Source organism: Miniopterus natalensis, chromosome 7, assembly GCF_054644295.1.
Source record: "Miniopterus natalensis isolate mMinNat1 chromosome 7, mMinNat1.hap1, whole genome shotgun sequence".
NCBI lineage: Eukaryota > Metazoa > Chordata > Mammalia > Chiroptera > Miniopteridae > Miniopterus > Miniopterus natalensis.
The window spans coordinates 806487-822185 of record NC_142087.1 but is presented as its reverse complement, the minus strand read 5'-3'; the positions used below and the strand labels follow the sequence as shown (position 1 = coordinate 822185).

Here is a 15699-nt window from a genome sequence, read left to right as displayed (position 1 = left end):
GTTGCAAGTTTGATCCCCAGTAGGGGGCATGCAAGAGGCAGCCGATCAATGGTTCTCTCATCGATGTTTCTCTCTCTCCCTCTCCTTTCCTCTCACTCTAAAAATCAATTTTAAAAAAAGTACTTAAAAAAAAGGTCTTAAGTTCTACTCACCTTTTAAGCTGTATGAAAACTGATGTCAGTTCTTGAAATGGTCTTATAAGAGACAGCAGTTGATGTTACAAATGTAGAGCTTGAACTGCTAAAAGGAAAAATAAAGAATTTCAGTGAACCTTTTCTTGGTTTCACTTAGTATACCATCCCCTTCCCCAAGTTCCAAAAAATATTTGAGGACTGTCACAATTACAAGCACAAATACAAAAATGAATAAAATAAGAATATAAAAATAAGCATCAAATAATAAAGAAAAGGAAGAGGGAATTTGAGTAAAAAATCTGGGGTAAGGGATGTGACTGAACTAAGGACAAAATCTCCCTGTCAGCTCTCTAGCAGCCACAGGGGCACCGAGTTCTCATCTTCCAGTCAAAGGATCCACACTTGTTCCTCCAAACACACAGGCCTTCTCTTAATGAGGGGCCACAGACAAATAATGGACAATGTTTTTATTGCATTTGGGTTTTGTCTTTTTTTAATCATAAACATGGTAAGTATGGCTGTAAAAAGACCATTTTCTTTCTTAACAATCGAAATTATCTTGTAACCACACAGATCCACCAATCCTTAACTGTAAAGGGAGGCAGGCCCGGCAGCTCCTTTTTCCTCCCATGAAATACATGTTTCATTTTGTGGGAGCAACACCGACCCCTGCTTAGTGAAGACCTGGCTAGGGTGATAACATCCGCGATTCTGTCTACAAGGCTGTCTTCACACCTGCCCTCTACTCTGTTGGTAGAACATCCTCCACTTAGTGCTCCAGGCTCTGTCCACTTCCAGGTCACACAATCTGTCACCAGCACCCCCATCCCAGCTTGATGAGTACACTCTGTGTGCATTAAGCCATTCCAGGTCACATCAGGTGACCACCTTGCACCTTACAAAGCAGTTTCAGGTAAACTCGGTCAGCTCTGCCTCAGATGCCACAAGCACCTCTCGGCCCCCAGCCTGCCACTGTGTAGGATTACACTCCTGTCCAAGGTTGAATAAGCCACCATCTGTCTAGTTCGAGTGCTGCAGTGTACTCTCCAGGAGACTTGTCCCTCAAAGCGTGTTCCTGCCATATGTCACTCCTGAGTGATCAGCCAATGCTAAGACATCCGGATAAAATAAAAAAACATGACTGAGTCTAGCCAGCGGATACTGTGAGATTCCTGTGGAGGTCCACCCCGAACACATGAGCCGCACACCTCACTATTTTTATGTAACTTCTTCCTATCAACATTGTGAACCTATAGACATTACTTTCTCCTCCTGTTTTCTAACTACTGAGAGACGAAAACAATCTACTTCTGATTTTCCAGATGACAGATTTTATTTCTCAACTGGGAGTGCGCTCTCATCAGTCTTCCTAGGATTTAAATGCTCAGATTTCTTGGGAACACAAGGCAGGGGAATAATCAGAAATGTACTGTGGTGGGCAGAATTCTAAGGTGACCCCCGACAGGTCACGCCTTTGTGTAATCCCCCCCACCTGAATGCAGGCAGAATCTGTGACTTGCTCCTAACCAACAAAATATGGCAAAAGGAATGGGATGCCACTCCCTTGGTCAGTTACTCTATATAAGACTCCAATTCAGCAGACTAGAGAGTGAGAGACTCACTTTCTGGCTCTGAAGAAGTGAGCTGCCATGTCATGACAGGGCTTGTGAGGGAGCCACATAGCAAGGAGCTACAGGGGCCTCTAAGATCTAAGAGCAAGTCCCCAGCTGACAGCCTGCAAGAAAACAGGGACATCAGTCCTACAGCTACAAGGAAATGAATTCTGCTAACAACTTGAATGAGCTTAGAAGTGGATTCTTCCCCATTCACACCTCCGGATGAGAACACAGCTGGGCCACCACCTTGACTACAGCCTTCTGAGATCCTGAGCTGAGGACCAGCTAAGCCATGCCCAGACTCCCAACCCATGGAAACTATGAGATAATATATGGGTGTTGGTTTAAGCTGTAAGTGTATAATAATTTGCTGTACAGCAAGAGAAAATTAATTTAATTTAGTAATTAATTAAATATGAGGATAAAACATATATTTACCAAATGCATACATAATTGTACATCAGAACAGCCCTCCCTACCTGCCTCATCCATCCATAAGTGAAATTTCATTTATTCTACTTGACTATGAGCAACTTGTGGGCAAGAACCACATCACCATCTCCCTGGCATCGCCAAGATTTTGCAGAGTATATGTGGTACATGGGATGTCCTTAACATTTTTTTAAAATAAGCCAAATTTAAAGAGTTATGATTTGTCAATCTCTAGTTACTGCAATAAGGCCAAAGCCATGGGATTCATACAAGCCTTCAGGGTAGAGCTTAGGACCTCAAAGTTAATTTCAAAATAGGTAGAAGACACTTAGCCTCATGCTCTACTTCAAATAATGAATACACAATTTTCAGTCCTGGTTATTTCATTTTACCTGTGCTTAGAAATGTTGCTCAGTAGTTTTTTTGCCAAAAATTGTTGCCACCTCCCTGGCATTCAGCTGTCTAACAGCTGAAGGTTAAAAAACAAAAAAGTCCCTTAGAAATTTTTCAAAGTAAGAATTTGTGACACGTTCTTAATTTTCCATTCGTATCAGTAATTCATTCCAAATCAAAATGGAAAAACCTGTACAGGTCAGATCACCTGGTTCTAATTCTAGAACAAATGTTAATCTCACTTCCTGACAACTTATTCCAAAAGTTCTTGTAAGATTTTTTTTATTTTTAAATGGATGATTTTTAATTCTTTTAAGCAAGATTTTATTTCATCTCTGTTTAAAGTTGGATGCATATATTGTTTCTGTTATTCTTAAGAGATAAATTATTGTTTTTTATTACAATGAAGATTGTGACTAAAATTGTGTTTATTTTAGATTTTGAAAGACCTGGTTTACTAAAAGGGAGAGTTTTAAATATTTAAATCAGTTAAATTACTTCAGAGTACAAAAATAAAAGCTTCATTCATTACAGAAACCTATCGTGCTCTCCTGAAACCTAGATTCAGAATCTTATTTTATATTCCCACTCCCTCATAAATCACTCAGTAAACCTGAACATTATCTCCAAGGTTTATCCATCCCCTGGTGCTCAGTCTCGCAGGCAGCAGTTCTCATACTCAAGCCAAGAAAAACTAAAAACACCAGTTCCATGACATACGAGGCAGAGAATTTCAATAAACTCACCTCTTCTTCTCAGCATAACTTTAACTCTCTTGGGCCCATCTTTCCTTGTGAAAATAGCCAATGACCCACAGCAGGGAACTGGAGCAGGGAACTGAGACCCCTCCCCATGCAGATAAAGAAATAAGCCCAGAAGACAGACCCTACCCAGTTCCTTCACCCTCAGTTCCAGAAAGTGCATGCCTTTTCCATAACCTCACAAAACACAGCTCGACACAAAGTCCAGTGCTTCAAAAAAAGAAGACTGAGTGTTAATGTTATGGCCCCACAAACGAAATTAAGCCTTCAAGAACTGTTCACTTGAGAGAAAGACACTGAAGAAAATTAATAAGCACAGGAGATGCTGGCAGAGTTCCTCTTATACATACCACACCCTGCTGCTCGAAGCATTTGAGGAATCTACACATGGCTTTCCAAAGTGATAAAGTATAGATGGCCCTGTGGGCAATCTCACTAACCCCACGCCATGTTCCTCAATGTCACGTTCCTGACACATTTCCAGCAGTTCACACAGCACTGTAGGTTCAGTGGCTGCAGTTTGGGAACCATGAGCTGGTGAGAGGCAGGGCAAGAAGAGGCAGAGTGCAGGTATTCCTGAAAAGGAACACTCAGCAAGGACCTCCCTTGCACCAAGACGGGGGTATGTGAGTGGCAGAAACTGAAAAATCACAAAGGAAGTGAGGCACATTTATTCTTAATCTTCGGAACACTCTCACTTTCTCTTTAAGGTAAAGGAAGACATTTGTTCCGCACAAAGGTTAAGAGAGACACCTGGCCTCACGCTTCCTTCCTTTCTCTGAAACAGGACTGGCTCCAGCTGGTGGCTGGTGCCTGTGAAGTCGAGCCATTTAAAACACAACAAGAGACGGGAGGAGAGAGGAGAGAGCCACTTCATGGAAATTTACACTGGGACAGGGAAAAACACCAATGTAGGTAATGGACTTTATGTTATAGAAAGAGGTTAAGGAAAATAGAAAACAGAGGTCTCCTTCTGGAACCATTTTTTGCTTTACGACATATTTCAGAAATGTTGAGGTGTTCCTCAAGAATGGACCCAGCTGCAGTAACATACATGCATGGATTTTTCTATCAGGTACATTTTCAAGACACGAAATGCATGTGTGGCCTGGCCGGACGTGGCTCAGTGGTTGAGCGTCGACCTAGGATCCAGGAGATCAGGGTTCGATTCCTGGTCAGGGCACATGCTTGGGTTGTGGGCTCAATCCCCAGCAGGGGGCATCCAGGAGGCAGCCAATCAATGACTCTCATCACTGATGTTTCTATCTCTCTCTCTCCCTCTCCTTTCCTCTCTCTGAAATCAATGAAGACATATAAAATACAATTAAAAATTTAAAAAAAATGCATGTGTGCATTCATTCAACCCATAAATGCCACAATTTTTGTTATGATATCTTACTCTCGTGGAGCTGAATTGTTTCAGAGTAAACTAATGCCAAGAAATACTGACCACAGGTGTGTCTTTGTGGCCCAAGTACTCAGCCAAGGTCCTGCTTTCTCACCAGCTGAGACTGGCCTCAGGGGCCCACAGGAAGCACTGCCGGCAGCCTTCCTGCAGAGCCCAGGATGAGATGCAAACCACCAGCACAGGAGTGGCCACATGCAGGGTCCAGCCATCAGACCACAACCAAGGGCTTGACAAGGACTTAACAAAGCATCAGAAACCATTTCATTGGTGCCTTTCAAAAATCAAGGAATACACACAAAGAGGGTGGCTTTGGGCAACTCCCAACAGACACAAAGCCAGCCAGGAGGAAGGAGAGGGATCCCGAAGCCAGACGTCGTCTGTCGGCTGTCTGGCTTACTTTTAGCAGTTTTCTGTTCCTAAAATAGAAAGGAAGGACCTCTTCAAAGTAGATGCATTCTGTTTCCTGGGAAAAATGAGGCATGGTGACGGCCACATCCAAAAATCATCTCTTCCTGGAGCACAGAGAACCGGTCATGGGCCTTTCCTGGAGTACAACTGAAGTGATCGGCCTCTTCAAAGGCTTAGTCCCCAAAAGCCTCTTGGGGGGGGAACGCATCTAATAATAGATGAAGGCAGTCCAGAGAGATGGACTCCCACACACCTTCACTCGGCCTGCGCAGGACAGAAACGGCCTCCAAGGTCTGAGCTGACAAGAGAGCCGGCGGGGGCGGCCGACAGACTTGGACAGAAAAATCCCCATGCCAGGCCCTTCATGCCTGGTCTCACTATTCAACCAAGAAACTCTTTCAGTCAAAGCAAAAACAGTCCATCTGCCTAAAGCTAAATAACAGGCAGGTTTCCTTGTCCTGCTTGCTGGTGTGCCCTGAGTTCTTCAGGCTGCAAGTACGAAGTTCCATCTCCTAAGCTTAATAAAGGCCAGAACCATCTATGAGGAAACTAGGACAAGCCCTCAAAGCAAATATTTCATAGCATAAGGGGGGAGAGACAGTTTTTAACAAAGCTAGGAAGAGCACGTTAAGGAAATAACAAAAAAGGGGATGATTTCTTTTAAGTGATATTCAAGTCCAACAGTGAATAGTTTCCTAGTTATTTCCAAACTCAAGGGAAAAAAGACAAGACTGACACCTCCACAAAAGATCACAAAGTACTTAAAAAGGGTGAAAAACTTGACAATTATTTAAAGACATTAAGATCCTTTTTTGCTCCTTAAGCAAGCAATACTGTCTCATTTCCCAGGCACTGTGGAAGGAGTTCTCAGGGTCGAATTATTCTCCTTAAGAAAGCATACCAGCACACATCCAAATGGATGTGGAACATCTATGTTACCCTATCTGCTATGAGCCAAAACAGGAATCAAATACCCAGTCACTGTGGCGGGAAGTCAATGAGCACATCGCCTGGGCCACTGTGAAAGGTAGAGCCAGAGACATAGCCTGCCCTGGGCTCAAATCCAGATCCACCACTTACTGCCTACATGACCCCGGGCAAATCACATCAACTCTGAACTCAGCAGCTAACAAATGAAAATAAGGTGATCTACCTTGCAGGTCATGGCAGAGAATAAGAGGGACAAATAGGGGCCTTAGTATTTTACTGCAAATACAGTCAAATGGTATAAAGAGAAGCATTGCTTCCCATAAGAGAAAAGTGACTGCTCATACATTTGACTCATTCCAGAAGTATCTACTCCCAAAAGTTCTCCTGGGTTACCTCACCCTCTACACTACTCACTCAGTTTCCAAAGTGTTCCTTGGGTTTTCTGCACATTCCCAGGTCTCCCTCAGGAGAACACCAACCCTCATGCAAGATCTCATATTTTCTGAAGACAGGTCTCATATTTTCTAGGTTTGTATACAATATATTCCCTCTTTGCACCCCTAACCACGTAAGTGTCTCCACATCTGGCATTCCCCAGAATAGCAGCCTCAGGGGAAGACTCGAGGCAAATGCCTACCTTTCACATCTTACAAGCTCTCACACTCAGAACAGTAGCTCAAGTCCTGTCCCGCTGTGTGAGGAAGAAATCAAGGAGTTCAGAGGTGAAGGGTCTTGACCTAGTCACACAGGTGTGTCCACTTCTGGGAGGCACAGATGTGGGCCTCTTAGCTTCCCCACTAAGAAACTTGCTCTGCCATTGGCATCCGCTTATCACAGCGCCCACCTTGTAAGACAGAGCATTTGCAGTATAAATTGCTACCACACAGCACTGGGCCTTGGGCCTCAACACGCCCATCAAAAAGCAAGGCAGGCCAAGCCAGGTGTGCCTCAACGGTTGAGCATCAACCTAGGATCCAGGAGATTGCAGTTCAATTCCCAGTCGGGGCACATGCCCAGGTTGTGGGCTCAATCCCCAGTCGGGGATGTGCAGGAGGCAGCTGATCAATGACTCTCTCTCATTATTGATGTTTCTATCTTTCTCTCTCCCTTTCCCTTCCTTTATCTGAAATAAAGATAAATTAAAAAAAAAAAAAAAAAAGGCAAGGCAGGCTTGCTCTAAGAAACAGCTCCACACATCTAGGATTCTGAGCTCTAGAGCAGTGTTCTGTTCTCTGCTCTTTTTGACCTCCTGTTTGGACACCTAGTTAGTTATGACGAGAAGAAATCAAACAGATAAAGATACTCAGGCATCTTGATCATTCATTTCTAGGTAACAACAGTAATAATAACAAAAAAGCTAATTTTCATGTAATATTTGCTCAGTACCCAGCCTGGCACCTGATGTATGTTATCTCATTTGACCATCACGGCAACCTTGTATGGATGTTATGAGTATCCTCAGGTGACAGGTGAGAAAACCAGAGGGAGGGAGTTTAGGTAACTTGTCTAGGTCACACAGCTATTAAGAGACAAAGCTAGGATACGAACCCTAATCCATCCCACAAGCGGAGCCACACAGCAATCATAAACAAATGGTTATGATACGAAATAAAGAATAGCCAAAGTATCAAAAAATGAAAATGCTTTGTTCTTGGGAACTCCTTTCCATTCCTTTGAAAATTTTTGTCATAACATTATCTTCAAATCCAGATTGTATTATTCCATTTGGAAACAGCAGCAAGTCATTCACCAATAAGCAGATTTCTTTCACACCTTGTGGTCTTTTCCTTTCCTTTGTTTTTTTTTGTTAATCCTCGCTGGAGGATATTTTTCCCATTGATTTTTTTTTTTTTTTTTTTTTTTTTTTTTGAGAGAGTGGAAGGAGGAGAGAGAGAGAGGGAAAGAGAAACATCAATGTGAAAGAGACACTTTGATTGGCTGCCTCTCCCACACCTTTGGACTGGGGCCAGAATCGAACCTGCAACCCAGGTACGTGCCCTTGGCTGGAAATCGAACCCATGACCCTTCGGTGCACAGCCTGACGCTCTAACCACTGAGCCACTCCAGCCAGGGTATCCTTTTGGTCTCTTCCATGAACACTCCACAAGCACACAAGCAGAGATGAACGTGGATGCTGTGGAGCCACACTGGCAGATCAGAGTCCTGACCACCTAAGATGGTACAGTGGGAGGCCACAGCCAGGACTTCTCAGGAGCCACAGCAGACTCACTCTCAGGATGGTGAAGACCCATTATGTCCCAAGTTTTCTAGCACATACTATCAGAAAATAAAAAGGACCTAAGTTGCTACTTCTATGAAAATCCAGTAAGTCTGCACTGTTACAATCAAATGTCAAGATTGGTTTTCATAAGCTAAAGAAAAAATTTTTACCAATATTTTGTTGACCTCATATTTAACATTAAATATAGGCCCAACTCTCCATTTCTATAAGAAATTCTAAGAGCTGTTCCTATGTGCTGAATCCCTAGTACTGTGGTGGAGCGGATGCTAAATGCCAGGACGAGACAGAAAGGTCACCCTGTCAGGTAAGGTGGAAAGAAGAAACAGAAGTAGGTCAAAGTCCACATGCAAACTCATTCAACCATGCAATCCACTGGCAGGTTGTTGTGTGCGCCCACTAAGTGCCAGAGCCGATCCAGGGGGACATTAGCAAGCAAAACTGAGTCTTGACAGTCAAATGATAAATGACTGTCAGTCATTACTCAACAGATAAATGAAGCAGTTTGCTCAGAAGTGGTAAGTGCTGTATAGAAAGGCAAGGACAGAGCAGGGCAGGGGACAGACAGTGCAGGGCAGGGGACAGACGGTGCAGGGTCGAGGGAAGAGGTGCTGGAGAAGGCTCCCTGAGAAGGTGGTATCTGAGCCAAGGCTGGAAGGAGGCAAGAGGGTGGACACATGGGTATCTGAGGAAGAGTGTTCCAGGGAGAAGTCCAGGAACAAGGAGGCAGGGTGGCTGGACTGAGTTAATGAGGGCAAAAGTATCAGGAGACATCAGACAGGCCACAGGGATCCCACGGGCTTGTAGGCAATTGTAAGGACTTGGCTTTTACTCTAAAGAAATGAGGAGCTACTGAGAGTCATGCATTCATTCAGCAAGGGCTTACCAGATGCTAACTATGCCAAGCCCAGTGCCATGACGCTGAAGACACAGGAAGAAGAAAGTTGAGAAGAGGCAAAAACTGGACTCTTCAACCTTCAAGGTAGCTCCAGGCTTCATGTGGGAGTCTGGCAATGAGCACTCTATGGGCTCAAAGGATGCCGCTCCATCCTTCACCTACACATAAATACTGAATGTTTACCACGATAATGCCAAAGATACAGAAGATCCTAAAGTTGTCTAAGTCAGCAGTGAAAAGTCAAATTAAGTTTAAAATACCCCTGGCCAGTGTGGCTCATTTAGTTGGAGCATCATCCCATACACCAAGAGGTAGCGGGTTCAATTCCCAGTCAGGGCACATACTTGGGTTGTGAGTTCAATCCCCAGTCGGGGGTGTGTGTAGGCAACTGATCGATATTTCTCTCTCACCTCTCTCTCTTTCTCTCAAAACAATTTTTTTTAAAAATTATGATAGCTCTATGGTAAAAACAATGGTTTAAAAAATCATAATAACATCCTATTTCCCAACATTTCTGAATGGCAAAATGTTTTCTATTCATTAATATCTAGGATACATATTTAGCATTTGGTAAACTGAGCCAATAATAAACATCTATGCTTGGTGTTTCTCCTCCATTAAATCACACTGACTATATATTTTACTACTTCCTCTATAACTCCCCATAATACTAATCATTTTGAACTTTCAAACACTTTTAATGCAATACATACATACACATATATAGAGACATACATGTATGATTACATGTATGCATATATATGTGCATACACATATACACATATACTGAGTTGTGATATTAAATATATATATATATATATATATACATGTCACATGTAAAACTTTTTTAAAGTTTCTAAAAACAATCTTAGCCTTTCTATGTGAACTATATTCTATGTTCTCTTCTATTGCAGATCACTTTTAAGTGTTGGTTGTGACCTACTAAGATGATTGCATGGACCACTAACGAGCTGTGACCTTCAGTTCTAAAACATTGGTCTAGGCACTTAAATAACTAAGGCACTTAATTAATAACTATTAATGAATCATTTTGCACATCAGCTGTCTCCCCCTTTGTCCACCTATCCTCTCAGCCTGCAGAACAGAGCAAACTCTGCTTTTCTAGTGAAACCCTAGGGTGTCCTGAAGGACAATCCTTCACAGCACAGCCCTCAAGACTCGTGGACTACCCAGAAAGCAGAGAGGAGCTAACTGTTCTCTGCTGCAGCTAAAGAGAACTCACTCCAGCTGCACTATCTGTGCATAAGCTTTTCAAATAAAGTCTGGGATACAGTATTCTGAAGTAACTTAATGAAAACACATTCTGCTGCTATAGGATCTTTGCCTTTGTCTTTCACTGCTTTGATAAACTTGGAAGTGGTCATTAAAATAGACCCAGTATAAGCACTGCTTTGTATCCTAAAGCAGGACAAATTCAGACTCGGCATGTCTGCAGTGAGCCCCAAGAGGCTGCATTTCCAACAGGCTCCCAGGGAGATGACAATGTGGTAGTCCAGTAATAACACACAAGACAGCCCCCAGTGGTTGACAGACCAAGGTACCCCCCGTTAGCCCCTCTAATAACGTGTGTTCAGAAACAGAGCAAACCACTCAGCAGAGAGCACCGGCTATGAAGGCAGGTGTTTAGGTGACATCCACAAGCATGTTAATGTGGGCTTCAGCTGATGGCAGCCCATCGGTGGTGGTGACAGAAAGGGCGATGTGGGAAGAGTGGAAGATAGCACCAAAGTGAGGGAGTAAAATGACTCAGAAAGGAAACTGACTTGGAAAGCAGGACAAGGCCTAGTGCAGAACCTATAAACTGTCAAAGAGTGAAAAGAGAACATCTATTTGAAAGAAATTCATATACTACGAACTTGGATACACTAAAAGCAAGCCGTGCTATGTCAAATGGGCTCATTAGGGCTCCAGCAGGCTGGAAAATATATATTAATGATGAAACCATCGTTTTTTAAAATGTCCATCTATCCTATTTTATTTGAAAGGTACACAGATGCTCCAAATATTCCCATGTTAGCTGATCATTTCAACAGAAAATAAACGCTTATACTACCTCATCAGAGGTCAAGTTCAGAACACAGTGTCTGACTGTAAAGACTGTTATTAGCCAATTGCTTATATTCTGTTATGTCACAGTTTTTATTGTGTTTTCTTAATTACCTCACCCCTCTTCATATTTTTTAAGAATAGTGATTTTATACCATTCTTAGAAAGAAAGCATTTCCTAGCATTTTCTATATGAGATCACAAAAAAATAACTATTGGAGTTAAAATTCTACCCATTTGGAGGCCACTATTAACCCACTAAAGTCTGGACATGCCCTTCTACATGCTACTGAATTAATAAGGGTAAAAATAAAATCCCAGAAAAGGCAAAACCTACACTAGCACAGCCTTCTCTTATTTGAAGTCATGCAGTCTTTCCTCATTCTTATGGGTTTCATTAAACTAAGAAGCACAGAACATACTGTAAACTGATTTGCAAGTTTCCATACTTGCTGCCAAATTTCCATTTCTGAAAAACCAATTTCAGTTTTTTTAAAAAAAGTAAAACTAATCTAGTTCTTCACATGGTCCAATTTATCTAGAATGTAGGGTAAAAAGTTGCAAGAAAGGAAATGAATCCTTGGTAAATAATGAAAATGGTAAATTATTGTTTTTTATTTTTTAAATCACTACATTGTCTCAGAATCACTTCCTCCTCTAAGTTCTGGAAAGTTTTTAAAACATGGACACTGCCAAACAATGACCTTGTTATAAGCCAAAGTTTAGTTATTTTAAGGAATTTACTACCTTTCAGCTGAAGGAGTTCTCATGAAAATCCTTCCAAACCACTAACTTTGTTAAGAATTTTTACAGGTTTACAATCTAATACTGCATAGCTTCTAAACAGTGTATGGTTTTACTCTGTGCATTACTTTAGCCTTTAAGAAAGCAGTACAATCTAAAATTAATGACACAGGTAAGAGAAAGGGAAGCGAAAAAGGGAAAAGCAAGAAGTGGCGTTAGCGTAGCAACCCTACGCTACAGGGGAAAACCAAGCTACAAGCGCAGTGTGCTTCAGCTGCGAAGTACTAAACAGAAGAGTAATTCTGAAAGCATAACGTTTTGCAACCACTGGCTTATTAAAATATCTCCCTTCCGTGTCTGCAACAGTAAACTCAGACATGCATATAGAGACCAGTAAGCACCATGTTTTCAGATCCAAACATGAAATTAAGTCCCACTTAGCCAGAATCTAAACAGCTGGGTAATTCAAATAACTGGAATTTTTGTGAGAAGGGAAAGAATTACAACCACAAGGCCTTAGCACACAATATGATTGGCCAACTTCCCAATTACAATGGCTGCCTGGAGCAGGAAGGAGAGGGGAGAGGTAAGAAGGGTCAAGCCAAGAGAAGAAAGCAAGAAGAAGGAGACCAAACGGGAGAGGAGGGTGAAAGGGGAAACTGAGGCACGGGAAAAAGAATGGACTGAGAGGAAAGGCAAAGAGCACTGTCTGCAATCTATCAACAGAGGTACAAAATATTCTGCCATATGATAATGAAAACAAAGGAAATCGATACTACATTGTGGTCTTAGCCTTAAGAGGAAAAAATCTCTCTCTGTGCATATCTCGAAAAGCGTAAGAATACAAAAAGCTTGGTGACAGAATGCACTGGTCTGCACATGACTTAAATCAAAGTTCGGAAAAGAGCAGTGACTCACAGAATACGTTAGCTCCCATGCATCCTAAGGCAAGCCGCCGGACAGTGCTTACGGGGTGCTCTCCGCCACGCCCGTCCAAGTAAGATTCTCTCCGGGTGGGGTTTAGAAATCTGCATTTTTAACAAGCTACTCAAATAATTCCTAAACATACCAACATTTGAAAAACATTCAATCCACTTAACCTGATCTCTGTGAGGGAGAAAGGAGCCTTCGTGCTTAGAGGCCGCAGGCGAAGAGCTGGAGGAGATGGAGACAGGAGCAGGCTGACAAGGCTCCGTAGAGGATGGAGCTGGGGGCAGCTGAGCAAGGGTTCCCCAGGACGAGCAGGGGTGGGGGCACCCCTAGCAGCGTGACCGGGCACCAAGCAAGTGCTTCATTCATTAATAGATCACCAATAACAAGGAAGCGGGAACGCGGGTGAGTGACAAGCCCTGGGGTACACACTTCATCTTTAAATGACTGATAATGAGCTGTCTTACCTTTCTTGGTGAGTCAGGGCTCAAATGAGATTTAATTGCTCTAGAAAAATAAAGAGACGCGACATGCCTTGCTCCTGAGTGCCATGGAAAAATTCATTCCTGTTACACATTTCAACAAGTTAACATGAGCCCAGAAACACCTCTCTGAGTGCCGTCCATGCTAATGGAGGCGGGTGGCATTCCAGGCACAGTAGCTGGGAAGGGCATGGTCTGTTGGGTGTCACTGGAGAAATGGGGTGAAATGGGGAGAAATGGGAGACGGGGCTGGAGACAGAGGCCCAAATCAGGCTACTGTAGCCCTGAGGCCACACAGGCAAGTCTGGCCTTTACCTTTTGAAGCAAGGCAGTGACAGGTCAGCTGTGTGGGCTAGGTAACTGGAGTGGTAGTTCTCAGAGAGCAGGGTTCCAGACTGGGAGCATCAGCATCCCCTGGGAACATGTGAGAAATGCAAAGTCTTAGGTTCCACTCCACACCTACCAAATCAGAGGAGCTCTCCAGCTGATTCTAATACACACTGAAGTCTGAGACCCTCTGCCCTAAAGCACAGGGAAGGACATATGAGGATGGGAGAGAAAAATCAGAGGTCAAAGGCAGAGCCATCTCCAGAGGCTGTTGCAAAAGTTCAGGCAAGAAACGCTGAGATGCTAAGGCAGTAACTACATGCAGGAATGGAAAAACTCATGCAAAAGAGTCCTCAGAAGTAAAATGGCAGGGCATGGTGTGGAGACCGGTACGCAGAGAGGATGGGGAGGAGCCAGAACAAGTCCAGGTTCCTGGCTCGGGTAACCAGCTTTAAATCAGGTAAAAGAAAGGGGAGCTTTTATATTATTGTATAGATAAATTTACCCACGTCTGCCTCAAACTCGAAACACTTGAGTCTGTTTATAAGCCACCTCTGAATTTTCCAGACTCAGGAAGCTTGCATTTTAAATGCTTTCCTAAAACAGCACAGTTGTGAAATACACCCATGTGCTTTTTACAGATACATTCCTCAACTACATTTTTCAGCAATGCATCTTGAAAAGCTTTATAAACAAAAATTAATCCAGATTCAAAGTCTTGAAAAAAGTTAAAGGCTACAGAGAAATCACTCCACACAATCCAAAGCGCAGCCATTTGCAAAAAAAAGTATTATACAATGCTCAGAGCCCATCACAATCTTGAACAGAAAGGAAACACAGTACAGTGTCTAATACAAAACACATGTTAAAGGTTTCTCTGCCAAAGAATGTTATTTACCTAAGTTATTGGGCCTGGAATATTTATGAAAAAAAGCCAATCTTAATCAGCTATACTCATAAAGGATATTATATAATTGAATGATAGCAAATATGTAAAAACTCATTCATTTCTGGCTTTATAAAATGCTTTTATACTTATCGTGAAATATGGGTGTGTTTAATGTTCTGGATATTCCCTTTTAAAAGCAGCAAGGCGCACTCTGAGGATGTGACCCCAGGGCTCTGGGAAGCTACCCAGCATCTCCAGGCCTGTCCTTCCCTCAGCAGCTTAACACAGAGCAGCCATCCTCATAGGCTGTACAGGACCATTAACAGCCACTTTCCTCCCCCACCAGCCCCCGCTCTTTGAAATAACATCCAACTGCAGTGCAGGGCTTACAAGGGGAGGGGTGGGAACTGATCTACAGCAGGAGGGACGAAGGGCCATGCACCCCTCCCTGACTCCATCGCAGCACACTACAGACCCCCTCTCATGTCATTCTGCACTCAACAACCGCCTTACACACTTACTCCAGGGTTACAGTACAGCTTCCCCAAAATTCTAAAGTCATGCTGACTGTACTTTATTAAATGAAGTACGATTACTAATATGGGAGAGGCTGAAGTTCAGCTGTAACTCAGCAATGACCTTCAGAGAGGCGGTGTAGTCAGAAGGACCTGGGTCCTCACTTACAATCACAACACTTAGGATAGGCCAGCTATGTACTAAGCACTTTACATTATTAACTCTGAAAATCCTTATGAGAATTCTGAGGTGGGTAATACTACTACGAACATCTTCCTCTTATAGTCGGGGAGGATGAGGCACAGGAAGGTTAAGAGCATCATCCAAGATCACTCAGCTGGGAATGGGCAGAGCTGGGATTTGAACTGAGTGATGGGAAGTGCCACCATGAGTCAGTACCTCTCTCCTGGTCACCTCCTGCTTTCAAGAGTCTGGATCTCTCCACCTGGTTCCCACACTGGCCTCTCCAGGCTGCTGTGAGACCTGCTGGAATGCAGGAAGGCTGGCACACCGCCTTCAGGAGTA

At 43.1% G+C, this 15699-nt stretch overlaps 1 protein-coding gene across 6 annotated transcripts in view; it reads right to left on the bottom strand.

Moving 5' to 3' along the window:
• LDLRAD4 (low density lipoprotein receptor class A domain containing 4) overlaps positions 1 to 15699 on the bottom strand; it is a 340534-nt gene that overhangs the window by 280149 nt on the left and 44686 nt on the right. For 5 of the 6 annotated variants that reach the window (XM_087818671.1, XM_087818669.1, XM_087818672.1 and 2 more), the window contains one exon: positions 153 to 240. The gene's annotated coding sequence lies outside the window, so the exon portion shown is untranslated. The remainder of the gene's footprint in view (positions 1 to 152; positions 241 to 15699) is intronic. The other variant, XM_087818670.1, reaches the window with a different exon arrangement.